We start from the raw sequence: 15,871 nt of genomic DNA on the forward strand, positions 1-15,871 counted from the left end.
CCTTACTGCTGGTGCTTCAGCTGAAAACTTAATTTTTATACCCAAGACTCAGGTGAGTGGTCGTGGTCGCTTAACGGCAGAGATGTGTTCTGGGGAACAAAAGCAAATTCCCCATCAGGGAATGTAATAAAATGGTGATGCTACAGCTGGTTCCTTACAGCCTCTAAATATAGACAAAATAGCATGTAGTAGAGAAAAAATGTTTGCTGAGTTAACTGGGCTATATTTGGGTGCCAAATAAACAGATTTCTGCTTTTGACCCTCCCCCTCACACCCTCAAAACCGCTTTTTATACTGTCTGCAAATGTCTTGGCTGTTCAGGGCTTCTGTTCTTTGCAAAAAGAGTAATTCTGAGTGGTAGGGAAAGGACATCTGTCACAGCTGAAAAGAAAAAAAAAGGCAAGCTCTTAGGCACACAGCCCCTGTGTCCAGACTTGTTCCCTCTCCTCGGTCCTTCGTTAACACTACATCCATAAGCTGTTTTAGTTAGTGCTTTAAAAAACCCAAAACCCTAAACCCCCTAAAACTCTTCTCCGTGACCAAGGCCCTATTGATCTATATAAAAAGTATGAGCCAAAAAATAAGCATCCTTATATGATGCATTTTACATCGTATTTTTATCTTGCAGCAGGTTCTTTTCCTGGCACTACTGTTGGTACTGATTGTACAGTTAGCCCTTTATTCATGTATGCATAAATTTTATTTTTTTTATAAAGGAAGCAAATAGCGTAGTCGTCTTGCCAGAACAGATTAAGAGAGGGAGCCTGCAGATTTGCAACAATCCTTTTCCGCGTTTGACGAGGAGGATTTCATCTGCCCGCATAAAGTGCTTCTTGCAACCTCAAGGGTGGCCAGAATGCAGTATGAAGTTAGTTTATTCCTTTATTTTTTCCTTTTCAGACATACTTGTGCTGCTCATATGTTTTTGCCTCCTAATTGACAAGAAGTTGGGCAGCTTGGGGCACCCGGGGTCGTACATGAGAGGGAGAGAATTGTGGCCAGCACAAGTTTTGGTCTGGCCCCATCACTGCAGGCTTTGATCTATCTGGCTTTCAATGCTGATTAACCAGGATTTGTAGAGTCTTAATTTTTATATCCTAGAGAATATGTTAACTATAATTCCTTCGTAAGCATGAGCACTTCGTGATTAGAAATTAGGTTTCATTCCTAATTAAATAGCAAGCTACAAGGCATAGTCTTTAACAAAAACAGGACACTTAAAATTCCAGTGCTCTCATTTAAGGAGCATTGATTTTCACAGGCAGAGAAGCTTTCCCCAAGTTTCCTCCTAAATGACAAAACTTAACACAGATATAGGTTAATGACAGATGTATTTAAGGTTTTATTTTCCTACTAACCTGAGAGTAAATCACCCAACAATCTTTAAAGGTTCATTGCTATTAGAGATGTGCCAGGAGTGTGAAGAGCTGACAGTTTTGAATAGTTAAAATTCAGGCTAGAAACCTTCTGTATGCTTTTTTTCCTAGTCTAAAAGCTACGTGGAGCCCAGCTTGATTCTTGGAAGGGATAGCTGGTCACTTGGGATTTCTGCTGCTGAACTTCCAGCAGCTGGGTGTGCTGGGCATATCTGTCCAAAAAAATGAAATTAGAGCACCTGCAAGTAGTAATTCTGCCTGACACCTCTTTGTTCTCCTTGACCTCTCTTGCCTCTGCAGACTTCTCTGAACTGCTCGGGGGAGAAATATGACAACTGTAGAACTGAAACTCGGGGAGGTATCTTCCGCAGCTGCGTTTTCTATTGCACTGGTGTTCTTTGATGCTGGCTCGATGGCACAGGACAGCCCTCAGGCCTTCGCCGGACCTTAGAGGCCGTGGTAGGAGAGTATCAGAGATGAAACGTCATCAGGAATTCAATTTCCTAACCAGGTTTAGTTGAGGAATTTCTTACGTATTGTGGTTTCAACACAAGTCACAGCATTTAACTGTGAATGCTGTAATTGAGATTGGTTTAGCTGGGATTTCTGTGTTTGCTCGTTCATGTGCTGCCTTCCTCAGAGTCCTGGATGGGCTTTTTGCAGTGCTAGCGTCTCCATAGGCACTATTAGCCGTGTACTTTCAGCGGTCTTACGCACAGACCTCTCTGCATTTTACTGTGGCATAATTATCAGTATGATCATAAAAGCTATTTATTTTGAAATTGTTGTTCATTGGCTAAAGATTAAAAAGTGTTTGGCTGGTTCTAACAAAACCAAGGAAGATTTGAGCATTGCCAGCTTCCCGTGTCTGACCTCCTCAATAATTCCTGTGAAAGTATCGATCATTGGGGCATCCTTCCATTACGGGAAGGTGGCAGAGGTGTGGCTGAAGGCAACTGTTTTGTCCCGGGGACCCAGGTTAAGCATGTTAAACCCCGTTTAACCCCCAGCTTGCCCCCAACCCCCTGCGCTGTTCTTGGAGTTTATTTCCTTGCCCACAAGGTAATGCAAAGCTTTCTCCTTACTTGACAGCCGAGCAGGATTTATAGCTGTGGTTATCCAAACAACCCGTAAAAATGTTTTAGAGTGTTTAAAAAAATAATAGTTGTTATAATTCAAGTGAAGAACAAATAAACACTTGTATTCCTGTTCTCCTCAGTGTACACAAAATTACATACAAACCTTAACTCCCCCATACCTTAACCGGGAGGGGGAAAGACATTATTCTAAGAATTTTTTTTTTCTCTCTCTATAAAAGGGACTGTCTAAATAAAATATTGTGGTTTAATAATACAGAGATGTTAGGGCTCCACAGACTGCATACAATTTACTTGACCTTTGTAAATAGAACAGCATTGTATCTCTATTGCAAAAAACCCCCTGAAAGTAGCATGCGGATTTATTAACCACCATATATAGGAATTGTGAAATTTTATTCCTTGAGCAGAAAGGCAAATTGTGCAAGTAGGATTTGGACAGAATCGCACCGTACATACCAGCTCTCTCAGATCGCTGGCAAAAAAATGCAGATACATATACATAAAACCAGCAGATGAAAACTGACTGGTGTATTCCTAAGGTCTCTTGCCTTGGGTTTGAGCAAGAGCAACTCGTATGAGTTACAGTATGGGAGGAAAGAAATGTGTGATTTGTTGAGCACCTTGTGAAGTTAATGCCGCCAACTACTGAAATCATACGCTGCAGAGAAAAAAAAACACGGGAAGCCAAATCTTAATGTTGCTTTTAGCATCCATTTAGGACATTACACCTAATATTTTAGAGAGCTTTTGTCCTAAGGGACAGCAGGGTTAGAGAGGATTAAATAGCTGTAATTTTATTATTGTAATAGAGGGAGAAAATCGACACAAGCAAGCAAAACTGAATAGTTACTTTAGCTGGAAGAGATGGATGCTTGTTCTCAGTGTTTCATAGTGGAGAAACTCAGGAGTTTTCATTTCTGCAGTGAATCTGTCTCATAGGGACACGGGTAAAATTAAAGTGCATTTTCAAAGATCTGTCTGTATATCACAGCTAGCTAAAACCATTTTGTTAGGTGAGCAGAGGCATTTCATTTAAGGTAGGTGAATCTTGCATGACCCACACAGTGTGTGCAGAAGGGTGAGTAAACTGAAGTCCATTGAAAATAAAGGATGTTTCAAACTTGCTGTAAAGGCCGATATGAAAGTGCAGGTCTCTAGACGAACAACAAAGTACACGGAGATCGGCTGCTGTTTCTTGGTATTGTCACGGAGTTTTCTTTTAGCTCTGGCTGCTGTTTGCTAGCCGAGAGGAGACAGTAGGCTGAATTTAGATGTAAAAACAATACTGAAAGTTCTGCTATTTGCTCGCTGACTTCAAAGGTTTGTATGTTTTTGTTCCATAAACTCACTAAGGGGAGGTGTTTTTTCAGGAGTTTCAGTGCCAGTTACTGTCATTGCTTATTGGTTTAACACACTGGACTGATCTTTCGAATCATGTTCTGCTCGTGAATATGCGGTGCATTAGCATATATGCAAAGAGCTTGTATCTGCTTTTGACCTTGAAGCAAAGAACTGTCTGCGCATCTTTAAAATGCACTTAAATGTCTTTCAGGTAACACTCCAAGTCTGTCAGGGTTAAACTGGATCTGAAATTGTTTCAGCTCACTCCGGTAGTTCCTGTTTCTTATACCAAAATAACTCGGCTCCTTGGCACGCACATTTTCTCCATCTCTTGTTAGCTCTTTCTGTGTATTCCTTCATGTAAATATTTCCTAAACGCAGCCTGTGGAGCGTGGAACAAACTCAAAATGTGGAAGAGTTGTAGCGGTGCTTTTCAGAAAGTGAACAAAACCTCATTCCTAGTCCTGTAAAATATTTGGGACAGAGGAAACGAACTGTTTGCCTAGAGAGCCACGTGTGCCGGATCGGAAGGACCGCTGTTTCCGTCTCATTGTGATACACTGATTTACTGTTCTGTTTCTTTGTGTGTGGTTTTTCCCTCTTTTCCACCAAATCTGATGCAAGTCCCTCTGCTACTTTCTTCTTCCTTTCCTATTCTTCCACGTTAAACCCTCAGGGTCCTTCTGGCTCCTTGCAGCCCCATTTCCAAGCCGGCCGTGCCTTCCTTCAGACCTTTGCCTCCTGGCCTGGGGCTCGGCTCTCTGCTCCTCTCCTGTTGCAGGCTGCGGTTTCTGGTTTGCTTTGGCTGCTGTTTGCTTGCGGGACTGCCTGGTGGAAGCGGGGAAATAGTAAGAGGCAGGAACTTGCAGGGGGAGCAGGAGGGGAGAAACTATTTGGGAAGAGGCAGGAGTAGAGGAGCCTGAGGGAGGGTCTGAGGGGTGGCAGGAAAGAGGAAAAGACGGTGCGATGCACTAGGAATTTCAAGTAAGGTACTCGGACGAAAAAGGAAGGTGATCCAGAGTTGTAATGGGAGCAAGCATTTCTGAGTTTGAAGATGGTGTGGGAAGGTGATGAGACATAAAGGTGGTGGGAAATTGGAGAGTGCGTACAGGATAGTAATGCAAGGGAAAGAAAGTAATCATAAAGTACATTAGGCATGTGAGCAAACTTCCTTTTCTGCTCCTATGATGCAGATAAAGGTAACTTAATTCTGTGCCCTCTTCTGTCTTATCTTTTCTGTCACAGTTCTCAGCCTTGAGACCTGTTTCTTCTCTCCTGTGCCCCCGTTTAGAGCCTTCCTATGAACAAATGGTTTTCTATTAAGGACCTGGGCAGCAGACTGGCACCGCTTTTTTTATTATAAATTATGGGGAGCAGGGGCATTGATAACTGCCCATAGCTATAGCATGTGTTGTAATAGGTGTTCCTAAATCGGTACACAGCAAACAGTTTGATCTGCCACACGTCACACATTAAAAATACTTCGGGAGAAACATATATGACTGAGTTGTTCTTAGCACTCTTGCAGCAATGAAGGGTGGGATAGCAATGGCCAACTGGTGTCTTCATTTGGATTTCACCTGATGCAACAAATCCTAGATCCAGGGCATGATTTGTAATGGTGGGTTGGTTTTCCAGGCCCTACCACGTGAGGTCGTGTAAGGTGACCATCCCAGAGGCTTGAGGATTAAAGATACAATCTTTCCTAAAGCTTTTGAAGCTGGTTTGCGTCCCTCTCGGTGGGATTTGAGTAATCTTGATCTTTTCTCTAACGTGTGATTCCTTGTGCTTTCAAATTCTCAATGCGTTCATGGATTTACCTACCGGCAAATCAGTATGTGTCTGTCTCCCCTCCTGTTAGCTTGTGTAATCCCATCCCATCCCATGCGCACCCACAGTCTTTGCATTTGTCGTGGCTGAAAGGGAATTCCCCCCACCCCCCGACGCGACAGCGACAAGCTGCAGGTACCTTTCGCGCACCCTGTCTCTGAGAACGGGGCCTTGTTCGCTGCCCGCAGAGCCTGTCCTGTGGTGGCAAATGTGTATGCTTCCCTTCGCTCGCATCTCAACAGAATGGATCTTGAGTATCCCTGTCTTATTAAAGGAATGGCTTTCTTGGCTTGCTGAAGGAGGAAGAATAGCAATCTGCTTAATGCATGTTGCTGTCTATCCTTAAGAAACAAGCAGTGCTCTTGTATCTCATTGAAATGGTCCTGTTTGTAAAGAGGAGAGCTTTCCCTTGGGAATATCTCAACATCTCCCACGCGGGGATTATGGCTTGCTAGGCTGTAACACCTGCGCGTGGGGGCAGGTTGCCTTACTGAGTGATCTCCAAAACTTGCTCCAAAATGATCCGCTCCAGGATCATTTCCCTGGTGAGCATGGCATTCCTCTGCTTTACCTGGGCAGGATGCGTTTGTGTTGCTGCATCCTTCCTTTACCTTTGTATGTCCGTTCCCGTTAGCGTTCCCTGAAGACAAGTGATGGCATAAAATGTGAGGTTATTAGTATGCTGCTTGTGCAAAAATATCCTCCCATTTGCAAGAAATACGACATTTCCCCTTCAATATCCTTTCAGGCTGAAATTCCTGGAAACGTTCAACTCCTCTGGAAGACAGTTATTTTGATCAAAGAAGGGCCATTTCCTAAAGTCCTTAAAAGCTCTTCAAGTTTTCTTGCCTTCCGTCTGAATTTGGTGCCCTTCTTCTGATGTCGTATTTGTCACTGTTATTCTTCAAAACAATTCTTTCTTAAGTACTTTCTGACTTGTGTTTATACGTGGCTGGATGGGGTGGAAGAGGTTGCAGGTATCCCTAGATACCTGTCTCATATAGTTCATGGGGATTAGGGAAGTTTCTCTGAATCTCCAGCACATCTCCTCTTGCCTTCTGTAGATCGTTCTTCATTAGGTAGTCTGACACTTCATGAACACTTTGCCCTGAGGCTGCAACTTTCCAAGCTTGGGGTCGTGTTGGCTATTTTGTGAGAAGACTGCTTCTCTGGAGGTGGTCGTGCTGCTCTCGTGCCTGCTTTGTACCTGGGCATCCTCGCTGTGGCCGTCAGGCTGCAGTCCCACCCGCAGCGTCTCGCCGTGAGGACAATGTCCGCGTCCTTCTGCTTCAGACTTTCTGTACCTTTTTGTGGTTACAGCCAAAGGCAGCATCACAAGCCTGGGATTCTTAGAAGACTTCCTAAAACAAGATTAGCAAGAGCATGTCTGAACAAAAAAGCATCTTACATGAGACCGTTGCTGTCGGGATATTCTCCAAAGCTCAGCGGGATAGCGACAGTCAATACTCATGCAGGGGAAATAAGAATTAGAAGGTAATGTTTTGAATGTGACAATCTCTCCCCCATCTGACTTTGAAGGGAAAGAAACTGTCAGTGGCACTGCCCTGCTAAGAGCCCCAGCCCTCTCCGCTTTTCCACAGACACCTTATGAGCTTCCTGCTGCTGTTCTTCCTCCGTTTAAACATTATCGAGTTGTATGGTTGTTTAGAGTTCATATTGTCTGCCACGAGGTGCTTGCCCGGCTGTAATCTGCTTTATTAGCAGACTAGACAGAGCCTGCAGGATGGTGCTCCCACCGCTCCGCTCGGGACTGCTGTATCCCGAAGTGACCCTTCTGTAAGTAGGTGCATCGGCAGTGCTTGCCTTAATCCCCGCGGGCTGCTCCTTGGCTCTCGGCGGGGGGGGGGCTCTATGTTATTTAGATAATCGCGTACATCTTTCAAATATTTATGTCTCAAAGCATTGGCTGCTAACGTCAGTCCTTTTACTGACTCGTAAGGCAGGAAGAAGTATTTCTCCCTAAAATCCCCAAGAATATTTATTGAAAGACTAAGGCTCCAAGCGCTTGTCTACATTCTGCTGTCGTACACCTATGGCATTTAAGCTGGGGACTTCTCCAGGCGGCAGAAAAGCGAAAGAGCTGAAGCAACTTTCCTAGTGACAGTGACATCCATCAGAAGTGTTAGGTGAATCAGAGTAAGTGATGTTAAATCTCTGTCACTTTTCTTTCCCCCCATACATCACATTTTCCGTGAAACCCCATCCTAAACTTACACTGGAAGAAGCTATATATTTACACTGTCGTGACAATGCTCACTTTTGATGTTCTTATGCCAAGGAGGAGCAAAGTGCTTTTGCAGAGCACATTCATTTCGCCTGGACAACAGCACATTTAGAAAAGCTTGAGACTTGTTAGTAGCCTCTAACCCAAGAGATGAGCATGAGCTGTTTCTGCTCAGAGGATCTCTAATTGGATTTCTGCATCTATTTAAATTAGGTTATCATCCACTTGGCAGATTTCCTGCTTATTCCATCAGGGCGAAGGCCATCTCCGTGACGGCTATCAGTAACTTTCTTCTCCAGGGCATCTGAATGCAGTTCTGTCCACATGTTCATTTATCACTGTGAAGCCACGCAGACGTCAAAATATGCTAATAAACTTGGAGGAACTCTTTAGTTGCCATTTAGCTAGAATCCTCATACCTGCCTCTAGTCAGAGTTCGCTGTGCGGAACTGCCAAGAGTGGAAGCTTTTGTGGGTAATTGTTTGATTGATAGAGAAACTCTTGCCTTAAAGTAGGTGGTTCTTTTCAAGATGCAGTGTCGTGACCTTCAAGATGTCTTGTCTGGATCTCCGCGACTCAATCTTGCGAACTGAACTCCTCCTGGAGGAGCTTGGATTGTTTCTGGATCCCTTGGTGTTGCGACATATGGGTACATATGCTTTGTCTGGTCTTTTTTTGGTGCAAAAAGTCTCCAGCTCAGTCGCGCTGGATATGAGCACCAAAACTGCGAGATGCATTGGGATAACACTCTTCAAAAAATCACTTTTTTTTGGCCAGGCATCTCTGAGAGACACTCCATTCCTTCTTCACCATGACCTTGCTACGTGTTTTCACCTATAATTGACTGCCAAAAGCTTACACTGTTTGCTTCAGGTAATCAAGTAGCCACTCGATCCTGTTTGGAGGTATTGGTAGTGGTTTCTCAAAACGAAGCTCACGTGGGAGTTCCTTTGGAGGTGTCATATATTTCAGAAGTAGGCAAATTGTGTTGGCAAGAGCCGACATTTTTTTTACTGAGCGTGCCAACGTTTCCAGTATCTAAAGCTGGGTTTTTGTAGGATGCAAAATACTAGCCTAGGAAAGGGTGGTAAATTAAGATCTGTGGGGTGAGACATGTTAAAATGCAAGAGTTAACCAACTCTTGCCTACCAGATTTTTGTACTAACAATTTTCAGTGTAGGTGAAAGGAGATTTTATCATTTTTTTCTTAAATCATTTTGCTTTTTAAATGTCGAATGCCAAAATGTGAACAGCAGTGTAAATGAACTGCATGTTTTACTGATATATTTAGAAATCCTAAGTGGAGCTGTCTGATCGACACATTCTCTACACAGCAACTCAATTCTGCAACCGTAAGTTGTATTTAAGTACAAGAAAAATGAAAATAGGGGGGTTATTTTCCTTCTTTACAGGCTTAGATCAGGGCACGGTTACTTTCCCTGTTGCTTATCTCTTCAATCAAGGTGTCAGTTTAAAAAAATTTTAGTGTACTGCTCTGGAGAACATACTCTTCCATCCAGCTATGCAATAACAGTCTCGGCTGAAGATGCTTAAGATCCTCCTCAGAAATTTCCTCTTGTACCTTGAAGACACGCTGTGGGTTGTATGTTGTGGGAAAGGCAAGCACTGTAAGGAAAATCCACAAGTATATTTACAGGCCTTCGTGTTATTTGGTCCCGGACTTGAATCCTACTTTTATTTCCAGCTAATGAGACAAGAATAGCTCTCTGGAGTTATATTTAAAATTCCCTTTAAGAAACGTTCAAAGCAGTCTTTATCCATAGCCAAAACAAACAGCTAATGTAGAGTTATCAACTATTAATGGCATTACAGTCCAAACAAGACCCAGATTTTACCAAAAGGTCTGGACTTTCCTGTACTGTTCTGCTCCTAGGAGTAAGTTGTAAAAGAAGACCCATTTGTTCACTTACAGGCTTTAGAATTTAAAGACATTATCCAGTATTACGCACTTCAGAAAGCCGCGGTTCCTATTGCATTGCTGTCATGCAAAATATATATATATATATATCTCCTGCCCTACGCTGCGGCTGTTTGTTACTGCCTTTAATGCAGGCGGGGGGGACCCTCCGCCTTGGCACAAATAATTTTTCTAACAACATAAACACTTTGGTTGCCAAACTAACTTTCCTGAGGGCCGTGGACTTCAAGTTGGTGGTTGAGGGATCAAATAATCATCTCGGAAGGTTCTACTTTCCGCCTCTATTTCTTACGTAGGAACCTAAGAGAGAACTACAACACATAACGCAGCCTGTTGAGAAGGGATGAGCGCGAGGAAGAGATTTCAGCTGTTGTCTCTTGCTGACAGTCATCTTGGTATCACTGAAGGCTTTATGATTTTCGGCTGTTATTTTTGAACCTCTGTTTGTTTGGCCAGGCCACAGTATTTATAAACAGAGCCGAGAAGGTAAAGTAGGCAGATAAATACATGTAGGATCTATGGGCCACAGGGTGGATTGAAAAACTTTATAGGCAGCAATAGCAATTGTTTAGTAAGGCTTCTGTATCTATGTATTTACTGCTTTTTAGAAGGTGGGGACTTTTCTATGCTGAAGGGAGCATCTCTGTGAGAACTTTTAAAACATCGTATCCAAATTACTTATCTTGGCCATTCTTTATGTTGCTGTCCTCAGTGATTAAACACCCATCCTTCTGTCAGAGGTTTTCTTTAGTTTTGTTGGTTAAAGACAAAAAAAGGTTTATAATTGGTAACTCCGGTGTTTTGGTGTTAACTAGGCTGGGAACTGAAATGGTGAGGTCCTATTCCAGAGAAGCGTGTGAATATATGTTCTAGTCTTATGTACTCTTTTAAGTACACAAGGGCTTAAAAACATAGTTAAAAGCTCTGTGAATGTGGGCTTTGAGCAAAAAGCTTCCTCAGACCTGCTAGAAACTTGCAGCCTTTGCTTTTTGTGTTTCTTGGAAGGGATGCCCCCTTATGAAATGGAGGTATGTCTAGGTACAACTTAAAAAAAATCTGCTTAACACTTTTTACAGTGTATTCATATCCCACTGAATAGTTTGCGGAAATCTGGAGCAGGCATAATACTTGGCTATGTTTTCTCTTTTTAAAGAAGTATTTTTTTTTTCCATAGCCACATTTTTAAACATTTCACGGTGCGGATTTTAAACAGATGGTTGTTGTAGGAATTGTCTGGACTCTTGTATTGCTCATCATATTCTGGGTCAGAGGCCACAGGTTTTTTTCCATGTTTCTTATCTACTGAAATCAGCTTAATTCCTTGTGGAGGGATATGGATATGGAAGGTCCCAAAAAAGGAGTGCTTGGGCATGAATTTCTACAAATACGCTTGATAGGTTTAGTTGATGGATAGATGTAAAGGATGTACACGTGTATTTAATTTGGATTTTTACAGCAACGATGAAACAGCATAAAAAAAATGCTACTGGTTCTGGTAGCTTTGAGCAAGGTTTATCATATGAGTAAATACGGAGTTCTCATCTCCCAGGGAGCTGCACTTTTACTGCTCTAAACTTCAGCCCTGGCAGCGAACACTGTCTCTCCGCTTGGTCAAATTCCTATAGACGTTTCCCTCCTAAATACGGGGCTTTAGGTCATTAGTAGCAGTTGGCAGACTCTTGATGGGGGAGGCTCTAGAAAAAATACTCCTTCCCCCGCCATTAGTATTGGCATAAAAGTTCATATTGAAAAGTTTTATTTAAAGTTTGGAGAGAGGAACAGCTAAAGAAAAGGTCTTGTGTATTTTTTTTCCTTCCTTCTCGACTATTAATACAAAATGAACTTTTTCTTTTCCCTATTTGAGACATCTTCCAGCCTGTCTGCCTAGTACATTGCTTTTCATTTTTCTTGCTTTGCTCCAGCCTGATAGTTTAAAATGGTTTTGGTACATAGCTGTGGTATACTTGTGAACACCATAAAATTCAGATCTGCTTCCAACTGCTCTCCGTCAGTGTTGTCTAAATTGAACTCTTAATTTCTTTTATTCTTCTTGATCCACCTCTGTTTAATCAACTCTTGCCAGCAGTAGATTACCTGGAGAATGATACCTGTGTAGCCCCCGCAGCTCCCTTTGAACCTCAGGCTCCTGCAAACCGATGCTGTACCAACGTGGTATGTGTCAAGGAGGGCTTTGCATTTCTGTAAGCATCCCTAGATGTATATGGCAGTAGTCTTTCCATCTGCACTTAAATTCTTCCCTTCCTTGAACTCCACACGCGGCTTTTCCGATGTTGAAATAAGGACGAAGATTAACTTTTTGTTCTAATATTTATCGTACGTGCCGGAAGGTACAAATCTAGCATAGAGACGGTTTTTTTGCTGTGGGTGAAGAGCCTGAGATGACTATTCGTTCTGCTCTTTGTAAAATATAAATTACTGTCAGGATAACAACAGGCTGTAATAAAGGGTTTGGTATTTTACTATGTACATTGCAAACCACTGTAGCATTAACTTTGCTTCTTATCTAGGGCTGCATAACATCTCAGGTTTTTTTTTTCACATCTGCTACAAACCAAAATTTTTATCTTCTGCCTTCATGCTTGATGAGTAGCCAGCGGATGTTAGCAGCAGGGTTTTGAGCGAAATGCTCGGCCAAATTCTGCATTTTATGGCCTCTGCAATAAGGCAAACCTTTAATACAAGCCTTTTCCAGCACAGCTGAAACACGGCTTCTGTGCAGAACCCCTGTCTGCTGAGACAGAAACAGTCTGAGTGTTTTTTCCAGGCATTGTGCTGCTCCCGAGCTGTCATGCTGGCTTGTTGGGGGGGTCGGTGGCTGGCTCTGATCTGGCTGGAGGACCGGAGCAGCCCCCAGTACAGGATTAGGAGGTGTGTGAATTAACGGGCGTTTATATGCTTTGTTCTGACAGGCGTTTGCAACCAGGCGTACAGTTTTTTACATATTAAGTGTATTTTTAGCAAACTTCTTCAGGTGCTTTTTGCATGACTTCTGCAAATTAGAATGCAATTAGCTTGTTCCTACTGTTGCCTTATTAATTAGCGTGATGGACTTAAACTGATTTGGGAAAGGATGTATCCCAGAGGATTGTGCCCTTTTTTTTTTTTTTAAACTGTTCGGCAAGTCTCCATCGCATTTGATCATTAATCTTTCAGAAAAATAGTGATGGCTTAGGGCCGGGTTCTTACCTCTGGAGAGTAAAGATGACAACAACTACTTTCTACTCTGAATGACCCTTTGCATTAGGAGCTGTTCAATTCAGCGCTAAGTAAATATTCATGAAAGTGCCCCCTTCTGAAAACAGGGTCATTTGGAAATAGTCCTGTGCCCTTACAAATATTGTAGTTGATTTTGTTTGAGATTGTTTCCATTAGAAACTTGCATCAGAAAATACAGAATAAATACTATTTGAAAAGAAGAGGTAATGAAACAACTGTATCTTGTTTAAACCACTTACTTGCAATAGCAGGAGTGTGTTTTTGACCATTTTAAGTCCCTTTTTTGTATTACTAGTTAGCTTTGTGTATTCACACGTCTGGGATAGGTGCTGTTTTAAAATACTGATGATGATGATTAAGGAATGGTGTGGTTTACAAAAGCATTTGTTATGGAATAATTGTGAGCTATAAGTTAATTTAGTTGCTTTGAGTTTCATTTCATATAAAAATAAATATAAAAGAAAAAAACCTATTTACCTGAAATTGCACCTGTGAATTATATTGAAAGAAAACTGCGTAATAAATTAATGTAGAAGTAGCTGAAGGCCTGGCATGTGCAAGTATGTGGGAATGGTAATCTATATTGCATGAATAATTTTTTTGAAATATTAGAATGATGAATATTCCCTTGTAGGGAACAATAGAGTAACTCTTATTGTAGCTATGACAGTGTATTTTTAGTATCAACTAACTTTCAAATACTTCAAACTAAGCTTTTTTTTTTTTTTTTAAAAAGATGGATGGAATATTTCCTGATGAAAAGGTTTGTAGCTTACAAACAACGAACTGTGTGGTTTAGTCTGATGTGAATACACTCACAAATACGCAGTTTGGGTTGCAAGGTGCTTGCTCGTACAGCCAGCACTGTTTAAGGGCAGCTGGAGATGCTTTTCTCTCATGCTATGCTCTTTGTACTTGAAGTCTCATTTTAACTAATTATCCTTCAATAATAATACCTATTTTGGTTATATTCAAGCATGACTGAGTTATTATCCAGACTATTCTATGGAGATACTTAATTTTAAGATGCTTAGATGTGGCAGAGATGAAACTGCGCTATTGGTGTCCCGGCCGGCGTGTTTTTCCTCTTAATGGATGTATTTCATATTGTCGTTAAAAGGGTTTGAATGACTTGGTGGGCATCTGAGCTTTAATTTCTCTGATATTTCTACGTTGAAGGGCAGAGGCTGTGAATGAGTTGGTTCAGGTGTACTCTTAGACTGTAACAATACTATTCAGCTCATAAATCCTCTAAGTTTGTTCATGTTGTGGATGTTTTGCTGCTTCTCCCCCAAATAGACTTTTAATGGATTTTCCTAGCCCCTCTGCTACTCCTTCGCTGGCGTTTAGACCAAGTTTCCCGGATCCTTTTCAAATCCTTCGCTGTGCTCGACTCTGACAAGAAAAGCATTGTTTTTTGCTGAGGGCTTCTAAATTAACAGGGGAGGTCTGACTTGAGCCATGTCTGAATTCCCTCCGGTCTCTTGTGGGCATTCTTACAAACACTCCGCTGGAAAGGCTGACTTTGTTTTATCAAGGAGAAAGCTTCATTTTGAGCCTTGGAATGAAATAAATGGCTGAAATTGTAATGCTAGTTGATATGACTAATGCGAAAGCTTTTATTATGCTTTCTTCTTCGGCAGGCAGTTTGAGTAATGCTAATAATTAGTGCCTTTGTTAGGAGGATTTGGGGGACCTGTGGGGGTGGCACAGACCAAAAGAGCAGTACTGAGTCAAGGCATAGCATCGAAAGTGTTGTCTCGCCCTAGCACAGGAGGAGGGAATGAGGAAAGCAGGTTATCTGTCTTCTGGTCAACCGTAGGAATCACCAGCTTCTTGCATGCCTGAAAGCAAGAAGCAACACAGATGTAGGATTTTCTGGTGGTTTTTATTTGCATGCACAAGGAATTGGAGTGACAGTATGTGAAGTCAAATTAAATTTCTCAAGAGCAAAAGGGTTTTGTAGCCGTCCCGGTCTGTGTCGTCTTGCAGACAGTACTTGAAAAGTCTGGTCTGCTTCCCATCCTGCGCTTCAGTTGGTCAGTAGTGATGGACTCTGATGCAAAGTAGCACGTTTTGTTGAAATAACCTCAAAACTATCAAAAGCATAAAAAGCACTTTAAAAGTTAACAAATTGAATCTGTGCTGCATATAACCTTGAGGTATATTTTAAAAGGACTATAGCACAGGCATAGTATCTCCAAGGCTGTCTGGCTGGTGTCGGTCTTCTGAAGTCCCAATTTGGCTCTTTTTCAAGAAGACACGATCCATTAATGTATCTTTCTTTGAAAACCTTGTTTCATATTCATATTTCAAAAAGATAAAACTCTCTTGAATGCATAAGCTCTGCAGATAGCTGCCATCTGCCTGGGCTATGTTCACATTAGCAAAGAGTTCAGCCCACAGAAGTGGAGCTGCAGAGTGAGAAATGAAGGGCTGAGGACTTGGTGTCCAGCCTACAGGTGTTTTAGGGGCTTTAGTTTTGGTCTAGGTCTAGATTTAGCATTCTCAGTTGTTCATTTGCACAGGCTGCTTTAGGAGTTTTTTGCAAAATGTCACAACATGGTGGTTACGCTGCATTAGCAGATGGATGAGGTTGAACTTGACAGTCTGAAGGGAAGATTGGAGGGTTCACCTGAGCGTGACTCACCATGTAGTGAGCACTTTAGTTGTAGAAATTGAAAGAATCTCAGGAAAATCAGGAAAAACACGTCGGTGGTTTTCTTGCACATTTTCTGTCATAACATGACGCTGGCAAAGGCAATTCTAGAGATAGCAGGTTGTATTACATACCCGTTTGGGT

The 15,871-nt window shown here is 42.0% G+C and overlaps 1 protein-coding gene across 2 annotated transcripts in view; it reads left to right on the forward strand.

Annotated features, from left to right (window-relative positions):
• Positions 1-15,871, forward strand: part of PRKG1 (protein kinase cGMP-dependent 1) — a 513,502-nt gene that overhangs the window by 50,190 nt on the left and 447,441 nt on the right. The gene's annotated exons all lie outside the window — the stretch shown is intronic.

The sequence above is a fragment of the Calonectris borealis genome, chromosome 7 (genome assembly GCF_964195595.1).
Source record: "Calonectris borealis chromosome 7, bCalBor7.hap1.2, whole genome shotgun sequence".
In the NCBI taxonomy this organism is placed as follows: domain Eukaryota; kingdom Metazoa; phylum Chordata; class Aves; order Procellariiformes; family Procellariidae; genus Calonectris; species Calonectris borealis.